Genomic DNA, 12,283 nt, shown 5'->3' on the forward strand with positions numbered 1-12,283 from the left:
TTTTGAACAAGAGAAATAAATTGCAGGAATTAATAAATTAATAACTAATAAAATTCTAGGCAAGATATGAAAATTGGAAGTCCTATCCTAGTTATCCTTATCAATGGTGATGAGAATTATATTTTTGCTCCCACTCAATTAACCTCTAACTATGAAGGTAAGTCAAGTGGACAAATCAATTTAACACCTAAAGTCCTAGTCAACTCCTGAGGAAAGACTAGAGTTATAGGAATCTAAATCAATCAGCAAAGATAACAATTATCAATCACGATGAGTTTGACAACTCAAGAGTTACCAATTAATCAATCAGAACCAAGAATATAAAGAACTAAATAAAAGTCATATGTCTGAAATACCTCAAATTATATTAAATAAAGATGTCAATTGTAACATGGAAAAGTTCATAAATTAGATTGGGAAAATAAATAAAAGGAATATTAAACCTGGAAATTAAGAAGAAGAAATCCTAAATCCTTTAAGAGGAATCCTAATCCTAAATCCTAAGAGAGAGGAGAGAGCCTCTCACACTAAAAACTACATCTAAATTATGAAAAGTGAATTATGATCTGATATGAAGTATATATGATGAATGGATGGATTCCCCCACTTTATAGCCTCTAATATGTGCCTCCTGGGCTGAAAACTGGGTCAGAAACAGCCCAGAAATTGCTTTGGTACGTTCAGGTCGCGGGAAAGTGACGCGGAGGCGTCGTCCACGCGTTTGCGTGGATTGAAATTCGCAGATGTGATGCGGGCGCGTCATCCACGCGTTTGCGTCGCCTAACATCAGGGCAGCTATAACAAATTATATATCGTTGCGAAGCCCCCGGATGTTAGCTTTCCAACGCAACTGAAACCGCGTCATTTAGACTTTTATAGCTCAAGTTATGGTCAATTTAGTACCAAGAGGTCAGGCTGGACAGCTTCAGCAGTTCCTTCAGTTCCTTGTATTCCTTCCAGTTTTGCATGCTTCCTTTCCATCCTCTAAGTCATTCCTGCCCTGTAATCTCTGAAATCACTTAACACACATATCAAGGCATCGAATGGTAATAAGAGAGGATTAAACATAGCAAAATTAAGACCAAAGAAGCATGTTTTCAATCATAGCACAGAATCAGGAAGGAAAATGTAAAACATGCAAATCATATGAATAAGTGGGTAAAGAGTTGATAAAAACCACTCAATTGAGCACAAGATAAACCATAAAATAGTGGTTTATCAACCTCCCCACACTTAAACATTAGCATGTCCTCATGCTTAGCTCAAGAAAAGCTATAAAGGGGTGAAGAGGAATGATAGAGAGTATGCAATGCAGCCTATCTATGTGAATGCAACTACATGCAAAATGTTTCTACCTACTTGGTTAAAAGTAAATAAGTTCTACAAGACAAATATGAATCAAATTCCACTAATTCAAATCGTACAATAAAAAGCAAGTAAACTTGTAAGAAGATAGCTCATGAAAGCAGGGAACATAAAATCAAGCGTTGAACCCTCACTGGTAGTTGGTGCACGAAATTGTGATCTCTAACAATGGCATTCAAGTTGGTATGCACATCTACTAACTCAGCACTTTCTTTCACAACTTTGCATCACTAATCAGCAAGTGTACTGGGTCATCCAAGTAATAAACCTTACGTGAGTAAGGGTCGATCCCACAGAGATTGTTGGTATGAAGCAAGCTATGGTCATCTTGTAAATCTCAGTCAGGCGGATAATAAATGGTTATGGAGTTTTCGAATAATAATAATAAATAACAGAAAATAAAGATAGAGTTACTCATGTAATTCAATGGTGGGAATTTCAGATAAGTGTATGGAGATGCTATATTCCTTCTGAATCTCTGCTTTCCTACTGCTTTCATCCAATCCTTCTTACTCCTTTCCATGGCAAGCTGTATGTAGGGCATCACCGTTGTCAATGGCTACATCCCATCCTCTCAGTGAAAAAGGTCCAAATGCTCTGTCACGGCATGGCTAATCATCTGTCGGTTCTCGATCATGTCAGAATAGAATCCATTGATTCTTTTGCGTTTGTCATCACACCCAACAATTGCGAGTTTGAAGCTCGTCACAGTCATTCAATCCCAGAATCCTACTCGGAATACCACAGACAAGGTTTAGACTTTCTGGATTCTCATGAATGCCGCCATCAATTCTAGCTTATACCACGAAGACTCTGATCTCACGAAATGGAAGGCTCGGTTGTCAGGCGAGGGCAACCATGCGTCGTGCATCAGGAATCCAAGAGATACACACTCTAGCTCTCGCTTGTAGAACGGAGGTGGTTGTCAGGCACGCGTTCATAAGGATGGATTATGATGAGTGTCACGGATCATCACATCCATCAGGTTGAAGTACGAATGGTATCTTAGAACATGAATAAATTGAATTGAATAGAAAATAGTAGTAATTGCATTAAAACTTGAGGTACAGCAGAGCTCCACACCCTTAATCTATGGTGTGTAGAAACTCCACCGTTGAAAATATATAAGTGATCAAGGTTCAGGCATGGCTGAATGGCCAGCCCCCAAAATGAAAACCAAGATGTGAAAAATCTAGATATGGAACCAAGATGTGAAATACAATAGTAAAATGTTCTATTTATACTAGACTAGCTACTAGGGTTTACAGAAGTAAGTAATTGATGCAGAAATCCACTTCCGGGGTCCACTTGGTATGTTCTTGGGCTGAGCTTGAGCTTTACACATGCAGAGGCTTCTTTTGGAGTTGAACGCCAAGTTGTAACGTGTTTTTGGCGTTCAACTCTGGTTCGTGACGTGTTTTTGGCATTTGACTCCAGAATGCAGCATGAAACTGGCGTTGAGCGCCAGTTTACATCGTCTAATCTTGAATAAAGTATGAACTATTATATATTGCTGGAAAGCTCGGGATGTCTACTTTTCAACGCCGTTGAGAGCGTGCCATTTGGAGTTCTGTATCTCCAGAAAATTTATTTTGAGTGCAGGGAGGTTAGAATCCAACAGCATCAGCAGTCCTTTGTCAGCCTTCTTATCAGAGTTTTGCTCAGGTCCCTCAATTTCAGCCAGAAAATACCTAAAATCATAGAAAAACACAAAAACTCATAGTAAAGTTCAGAAATGTGAATTTAGCATAAAAATCAATGAAAACATCCCTAAAAGTAGCTAGATCCTACTAAAAACTACCTAAAAATAATGCCAAAAAGTGTATAACTTATCCGCTCATCACAACACCAAACTTAAATTGTTGCTTGTCCCCAAGCAACTGAAAATTAATTAGGATAAAAAGAAGAGAATATACTATAAATCCCAAAATATCAATGAATATTAGTTCTAATTAGATGAGCGGGACTTGTAGCTTTTTGCTTCTGAGCAGTTTTGGCATCTCAATTTATCATTTGAAGTTTAGAATGATTGGCATCTATAGGAACTCAGAGTTCAGATAGTGTTATTGATTCTCCTAGTTAAGTATGTTGATTTTTGAACACAGCTACTTTTATGAGTCTTGGCCGTGGCTCTAAGCACTTTGTTTTCCAGTATTACCACCTGATACATAAATGCCACAGACACATGACTGGGTGAACCTTTCAGATTGTGACTCAGCTTTGCTAGAGTCCCTAGTTAGAGGTGTCCAGAGCTCTTAAGCACACTCTTCTTGCTTTGGATCACGACTTTAACCACTCAGTCTCAAGCTTTTCACTTGGACCTGCATGCCATAAGAACATGGTTAGGGACAGCTTGATTTAGCCGCTTAGGCCTGAATTTTATTTCCTTAGGCCCTCCTATCCATTGATGCTCAAAGCCTTGGATCCTTTTTCACCCTTGCCTTTTGGTTTTAAGGGCTATTGGCTTTTTCTGCTTGCTTTTTCTTTTTCTTTCTAAATTTTTTCGCCAAATTTTTTTTTCGCAAGCCTGTGTTCTTCACTGCTTTTTCTTGCTTCAAGAATCAATTTTATTATTTTTCAGATCATCAATAACATTTCTCTTTTTCTTCATTCTTTCAAGAGCCAACAATTTTAACATTCATAAAAAACAAGATAAAAAATATGCACTGTTCAAGCATCCATTCAGAAAACAAAAAGTATTGTCACCACATCAATATAATTAAACTAAATTCAAGGATAAATTCGAAACTCATGTACTTTTTGTTCTTTTGTATTAAAAACATTTTTCATTTAAGAAAGGTGAAGGATTCATGGAATTATTCATAGCCTTAAAACATAGTTACTAAATACTAATGATCATGTAATGAAGACACAAACATAGACAAACATATAGCATAAAATCGAAAAACAGAGAATTAAGAACAAGGAAGTTAAGGAATGAGTCCACCTTAGTGAGGGTGGCACCTTTTTGAAGGACCAATGGTGCTTTTTGAGCTCCTCTATGTCTCTTCCTTGCCTTTGTTGCTTGATCTCTAGTAATTTTGGTGCTCCTATCCTTAGTTGCTCCCAATAGTTGTGTGGAGGAAAATTTATCCCTTGAGGCATCTCAGGGATTTCTTGATGAGGTCCATGAGTGGTCTCTCTTGATGTGCAGTCAAATGCTCTATTATTGAGCTATGGGCCCTTGAGATGAATCTCTCCCTCTCCCATGACTTAGAGGTAGAAGCAATTACCTTCCCTTTCCTCTTTCTTGAGGTTTTTCTGGCCTTAGGTGCCATCAATAGTTATGGAAAAACAAAAAAGCTATGCTTTTACCACACCAAACATAGAATTTTGCTCGCCCTCGAGCAAAAGAAGAAAGAATAGAAGAAGAAGAAGAAGAAGATATGGAGGAGAGGGAGAGAGGTGTGTGTTTCGGCCATTTAGGGTGGGTTTGGATGGGAAAAAGATTTTGAATTTTGAAGGTAGGTGGAGTTTATGGGGAAAAGTAGATAGATGTGAGTGGTGAAGAGGTGATTGGTGAAGAAGAGAGAAGGTGAGTTGAGGTAGGTGGGGATCCTGTGGGGTCCACAGATCCTGAGGTGATCTTATGGGGTCCTCAGATCCTGAGGTGTCAAGGATTTATCATTTCTGCACCAATTAGGTGTGTAAAACGCCCTCTGCATGTAATCCTGGCATTTAACGCCAGATTGATGCTTGTTTCTGGCGTTAAACGCCAGCCTTGTGCTTGTTCTGGGCGTTCAACGCCCATCTGCAGCATGTTTCTGGCGTTGAACGCCAGCTTTCCTCAGTGTGTAATCCTGGCGTTTAAATGCCAGATTGTTGCATGTTTCTGGCGTTCAACGCCAGATCCATGCTCTGTTCTGGCGTTGAACGCCAGCCAGATGCTCCTTACTGACGTTTAAACGCCAGTAAGCCCTTCTTCCAGGGTGTGCTGTTTCTTCTTCTGTTTTCGATTCTGTTTTTAATTTTGGTATTTATTTTGTGACTCCACATGATCATGAACCTAATAAAACATAAAAGAACAATAAAAGAAAAATAAAATTAGATAAATAAAAATTGGGTTGCCTCCTAATAAGCGCTTCTTTAATGTCAATAGCTTGATAGTGGGCTCTCATGGAGCCTCACAGGTGATCAGGTCAATGTTGTGGACTCCCAACACCAAACTTAGAGTTTGATTGTGGGGGCTTTGTTTGACTCTGTACTGAGAGAAACTTTTCATGCTTCCTCTCCATGTATACAAATGAACACCCTTGGGTCTTAAACATAAGGTAGTCCCCATTCAATTGAAGGACTAATTCTCCTCTGTTAACATCTATCACGACTCCTGTTGTGGCTAGGAAAGGTCTTCCAAGGATGATGCATTCATCCTCCTTCTTCCTAGTGTCTAAAATTATGAAATCAGCAGAGATGTAAAGACCTTCAACCTTCACTAACACATCTTCTACCAATCCATAAGCTTGTCTTACTGACTTGTCTGCCATTTGTAATGAGAATATGGCAAGCTGTACCTCAATGATCCCCAGCTTCTCCATTACAGAGAGTGGCATAAGACTTATACCTGACCCTAGGTCACACAGAGCCTTTTCAAAGGTCATGGTGCCTATGGTACAGGGTATTAAGAATTTGCCAGGATCTTGTCTATTTTGAGGTAAAGTTTGCTGAACCCATGTATCTAGTTCACTAATAAGCAAGGGAGGTTCACCTTCCCAAGTCTCATTACCAAACAACTTGGCATTCAGCTTCATGATGGCTCCTAAATATTGAGCAACTTGCTCTCCAGTTATATCTTCATCCTCTTCAGAGGAAGAATAGTTTTCAGAGCTCATGAATGGCAGAAGGAGGTTTAATGGGATCTCTATGGTCTCTATATGACTTTCAGATTCCTTTAGGTCCTCAATAGGGAACTCCTTCTTGCTTGAGAGACATCCCATGAGGTCTTCCTCATTGGGATTCACGTCCTCTCCTTCCTCTCTAGGTTCGGCCATGTTGATCATGTCAATGGCTTTGCACTCTCTTTTTGGATTCTCTTCAGTATTGCTTGGGAGAGTACTAGGAGGAGTTTCAGTGATTTTCTTACTCAGCTGGCCCATTTGTGCCTCCAAACTTCTAATGGAGGACCTTGTTTCACTCATGAAACTTAAAGTGGCCTTAGATAAATCAGAGACTATGTTTGCTAAGTTAGAGGTGCTCTGCTCAGAATTTTCTGTCTGCTGCTGAGAAGATGATGGAAAAGATTTGCTATTACTAAACCTGTTTCTTCCACCATTATTAAAGCCTTGTTGAGGCTTTTGTTGATCCTTCCATGAGAAATTTGGATGATTTCTCCATGAGGGATTATAGGTGTTGCCAAAGGCTTCCCCCATGTAATTTATCTCTGCCATTGCATGGTTCTCAGGTTCATAAGCTTCTTCTTCAGAAGATGCCTCTTTAGTACTGTTGGATGCATTTTTCCATCCATTCAAACTTTGAGAAATCATGTTGACTTGCTGAGTCAACATTTTATTCTGAGCCAATATGGCATTCAGAGCATCAATCTCAAGAACTTCCTTCCTCTGAGGCGTCCCATTATTCACGGAATTCCTCTCAAAAGTGTACATGAATTGGTTATTTGCAACCATGTCAATAAGTTCTTGAGCTTCTGCAGGCGTTTTCTTTAGGTGAATGGATCCACCTACAGAATGGTCCAGTGACATCTTGGAGAATTCAGATAGACCATAATAGAATATATCCAGAATGGTCCACTCTGAAAGCATGTCAGAAGGACACCTTTTGGTCATCTGCTTGTATCTTTCCCAAGCTTCATAGAGGGATTCACCATCTTTTTGCTTGAAGGTCTGAACATCCACTCTAAGCTTGCTCAGCTTTAGAGAAGGAAAGAACTTAACCAAGAAGGCCGTGACCAGCTTATCCCAAGAGTCCAGGCTATCCTTAGGTTGTGAGTCCAACGATGTTCTAGCTCTGTCTCTTACAGCAAAAGGGAAAAGCATGAGCCTGTAGACTTCAGGATCTACTCCATTAGTCTTAACAATCTCACAGATCTGCAAGAACTCAGTTAAAAACTGGTAGGGATCTTCTGATGGATATTCGTGAAACTTGCAGTTCTGTTACATTAGAGCAACTAATTGAGGTTTCAGCTCAAAATTGTTTGCTCCAATGGCAGGAATTGAGATGCTTCTTCCATCAAATTTGGAAGTAGGTGTAGTATAATCACCAAGCATCCTCCTTGCATTATTGTTGTTGGGTTCGGCTGCCATCTCCTTTTCTTGTTCAAAATTTTCAGTGAGGTTGTCTCTAGCTTGTTGTAATTTAGCTTCTCTTAGTTTCCTTTTCAGAGTCCTTTCAGGTTCAGGATCAGTTTCAACAAGAATACATTTTTCCTTGTTCCTGCTCATATGAAAGAGAAGAGAACGGAAAAGGAAGAGGAATCCTCTATGTCACAGTATAGAGATTCCTTTATGTTAGTAGAAGAAGAAGGGAATAGAGGAAGGAGAATCCAAACACAAAGGTGAGGATAGTGTCGAATTCTTGAGTAGAAGAGAAGTGTTAGTAGATAAATAAATAAATAGAAGGAGATGAGGGGGAGAGAATTCGAAAATAAATTTTGAAAAGGGGTTAGTGATTTTTGAAAATTAAAGAAGAATTAAAATTAAAATTTAAATTTAAAACAATTAGTTAATTAAAAAGAATTTTGAAAAAGGGTGAGATATTTTTGAAAATTAGAGATAGAAAAGTAGTTAGGTGGTTTTGAAAAAGATAAGAAACAAACAAAAAGTCAATTAGTTAGTTGGAAAAGATCTGAAAATTAGTTTTAAAAAGATAAGAAGTTAGAAAAGATATTTTGAAATCAAATTTTTGAAAAAGATATAATTTTAAAAGATATGATTTTTAAGAAAAAGATATTTTGAAAAAGATTTAATTTTTAAAAATAAAATTGATTACTTGACTAACAAGAAACTAAAAGATATGATTCTAGAATTTAAAGATTGAACCTTTCTTAACAAGAAAGTAACAAACTTCAAATTTTTGAATCAATCACATTAATTGTTAGTAAAGTTTCAATTTTGAAATAAAGATAACAAAAAGATTTTAAAATTAAATTAAAAATTTTCGAAAAATAGTAAGAAAAATGAAAAAAAGTTTTGATTTTTTAAAAAGTTTTGAAAAGATAAGATTTTTAAAATTGAAAATTTGACTTGACTTATAAGAAGTAGTTAAGTTTTAAAAATTTTTGACTAAGTCAACTCAAATTTTCGAAATTTTGAAAGAAATAAGGAAAAGAAATTTTTTTGATTTTTTGAATTTTTAATTATGAGAGAGAATAACATAAAAATGACTCACAACATGAAAATTATGAATCAAAACACATGATGCATCCAAGAACACTATGAATGTCAAGATGAACACCAAGAACACTTTGAAGATCATGATGAACATCAAGAACATATTTTTGAAAAAAATTTTGATGCAAAGAAAACATGCAAGACACCAAACTTAGAAATTTTTAATGCTTAGACACCATGAATGCAAAAATGCACATGAAAAACAACAAAAGACACAAAACAAGAAAATATGAACATCAAACAAGAAGACTTACCAAGAACAACTTGAAGATCATGAAGAACACATGCATGAATTTTCGAAAAAATGCAAAAGTTTTTAAAACATGCAATTGACACCAAACTTAAAAATTGATACTAGACTCAAACAAGAATCACAAAATATTTTTTGTTTTTATGATTTTATGATTTTTTTTGTATTTTATTTTAATTTTTTCAAAAACATATAGGAAAAAGGAAGTAATGAATTCAAAGTCCTCAATCAAAATTCCAGAAATCATACCAGGTTAGTCTAAAGCTTGATGGCCAGCCAAGCTTCAGCATACCATTTTGAAACTCTAGAATTCATTCTTAAAAACTCTGAAGGATTTTTCGAAAACTGAGGGAGAAAATTTTTTTGAAAGATTTTTGAAAAAAATTTTTTTTTAAATAAATGAAAAGAAAATTACCTAATCTGAGCAACAAGATGAACCGTCAGTTGAAGTACGAATGATATCTTAGAACAAGAATAAATTGAATTGAATAGAAAATAGTAGTAATTGCATTAAAACTTGAGGTACAGCAGAGCTCCACACCCTTAATCTATGGTGTGTAGAAACTCCACCGTTGAAAATACATAAGTGATCAAGGTTCAGGCATGGCCAAATGGCCAGCCCCCAAAACGAAAACCAAGATGTGAAAAATTTAGATATGGAACCAAGATGTGAAATACAATAGTAAAATGTTCTATTTATACTAGACTAGCTACTAGGGTTTACAGAAGTAAGTAATTGATGCAGAAATCCACTTCCGGGGTCCACTTGGTGTGTGCTTGGGCTGAGCTTGAGCTTTACACGTGCAGAGGCTTCTTTTGGATTTGAACGCCAAGTTGTAACGTGTTTTTGGCGTTCAACTCTGGTTCGTGACGTGTTTCTGGCGTTTGACTCTAGAATGCAGCATGGAACTGGCGCTGAGTGCCAGTTTACATCGTCTAATCTTGAATAAAGTATGGACTATCAAATATTGCTGAAAAGCTCTGGATGTCTACGTTCCAATGCCGTTAAGAGCGCACCATTTGGAGTTCTGTAGCTCTAGAAAATCTATTTCGAGTGCAGGAAGGTCAGAATCCAACAGCGTCAGCAGTCCTTTGTCAGCCTTCTTATCAGAGTTTTGCTCAGGTCCCTCAATTTCAGCCAGAAAATACCTGAAATCACAGAAAAACACACAAACTCATAGTAAAGTCCAGAAATGTGAATTTAGCATAAAAACCAATGAAAACATCCCTAAAAGTAGCTAGATCCTACTAAAAACTACCTAAAAACAATGCCAAAAAGCGTATAACTTATCTGCTCATCAGTAATGTATATCACTCTAATCACTCAAGTGTCTAGGGTCAATCACTCTACTCTTCCCTAGTCATGCTTTCTAAACCTTGTTCTTCATCTAACCAATCAACAAATATTTAGCATACCAATGCAAACCTCATGAGGTCTTTTCGGGGTTGTAATGGGGCTGAGGTAAAGGTAAGGATATATATATATATATATATAAGGCTAAGTGAGCTAACAAAGTGAATCCTTGATTAGTCTAAGATCTCACCTAACATATACATACTCTATATAATTTAAAATGCTTTACCTAGCTACCCAAATTTTTCCACTTTTGTATTACATGCTTGGTGCACGAAATTGCAATCACACTTTTGCAATTCCGCACAACTAACCAGCAAGTGCACTGGGTCGCCCAAGTAATACCTTACGTGAGTAAGGGTCGATCCCACGGAGATTGTTGGCTTGAAGCAAGCTATGGTTATCTTGTAATTCTTAGTCATGATATCAATAATTCTCAGCTTTAATGGTGAAAAGTAAAAGAACATGAAATAGATACTTGTTTTGCAGTAATAGAGAACAGGTTGAGTTTTTGGAGATGCTCTATCTTCTGAATCTCTGCTTTCCTACTGTCTTCTTCTTCATGCATGCAAGGCTCCTTCCATGGCAAGCTGTATGTAGGGTTTCACCGTTGTCAATGGCTACCTCCCATCCTCTCAATGAAAATGTTCAACGCGCTCTGTCACAGCACGGCTATTCATCAGTCGGTTCTCGATCATGTCGGAATAGAATCAAGTGATTCTTTTGCGTCTATCACTAACGCCCCACAATCGCGAGTTTGAAGCTCGTCACAGTCATTCAATCCCTGAATCCTACTCAGAATACCACAGACAAGGTTTAGACCTTCCGGATTCTCAAGAATGGCCGCCAATATATTCTAGCTTATACCACGAAGATTCTGGTTAAAGAACCCAAGAGATATCCACTCAATCTAAAGTAGAACGGAGGTGGTTGTCAGGCACACGTTCATGGGTGAGAATGATGATGAGTGTCACGGATCATCACATTCATCAAATTGAGGAACAAGTGATATCTTAGAATGGAAGCAAGCGTGATTGAATGAAAAACAGTAGTAATTGCATTAATCCATCAAGACACAGCAGAGCTCCTCACCCCCAACCATGGGGTTTAGAGACTCATACCGTAGAAGGTACAGTATGAAACGTGTAAAGTGTCATGAGATGAAGATACAATAGCAAAAGGTCCTATTTATAGTGAACTAGTGACCTAGAGTTTACAAGAATGAGTAAATGACATAAAAATCTACTTCCGGGGTCCACTTGGTGTGTGCTTGGGCTGAGCATTGAAGCTTTCATGTGTAGAGACTTTTCCTGGAGTTAAACGCCAGCGTTTGTGCCAGTTCGGGCGTTTAACTCCAACTTTTGTGACAGTTCCGGCGTTAAACGCCAGAAATTCTGAAGCTGATTTGAAACGCCGGTTTGGGCCATCAATTCTTGAGCAAAGTATGGACTATTATATATTGCTGGAAAGCCCAGGATGTCTACTTTCTAACGCAATTAAAAGCGCGCCGATGGGGCTTTTGTAGCTCTAGAAAATCCACTTCGAGTGCAGGGAAGTCAGAATCCAACAGCATCTGCAGTCCTTTTTCAGCCTCTGAATCAGATTTTTGCTCAGGTCCCTCAATTTCAGCCAGAAAATACTTGAAATCACAGAAAAACACACAAACTCATAGTAAAGTCCAGAAATATAATTTTTAATTAAAAACTAATAAAAACATAATAAAAACTAACTAAAACATACTGAAAATATACTAAAAACAATGCCAAAAAGCGTATAAATTATCCGCTCATCACAACACCAAACTTAAATTGTTGCTTGTCCCCAAGCAAATGAAAATCAAATAGGATAAAAAGAAGAGAATATACTATAAACTCCAAACTATCAATGAAACTTAGCTCCAATTAGATGAGCGGGACTAGTAGCTTTTTGCCTCTGAACAGTTTCGGCATCTCGCTTTATCCTTCGAAGTTC

The 12,283-nt window shown here is 37.5% G+C and overlaps 1 non-coding gene across 1 annotated transcript; it reads left to right on the forward strand.

Moving 5' to 3' along the window:
* The first annotated feature begins 7,115 nt into the window (after positions 1–7,115).
* LOC130978413 (small nucleolar RNA R71) lies at positions 7,116–7,223 on the forward strand. Its single transcript, XR_009086058.1, has one exon. It is a non-coding gene; the product is annotated as a small nucleolar RNA R71 (small nucleolar RNA).
* The last annotated feature ends 5,060 nt before the right edge of the window (positions 7,224–12,283 follow it).

The sequence above is a fragment of the Arachis stenosperma genome, chromosome 4 (genome assembly GCF_014773155.1).
Source record: "Arachis stenosperma cultivar V10309 chromosome 4, arast.V10309.gnm1.PFL2, whole genome shotgun sequence".
NCBI classification, from domain to species: domain Eukaryota; kingdom Viridiplantae; phylum Streptophyta; class Magnoliopsida; order Fabales; family Fabaceae; genus Arachis; species Arachis stenosperma.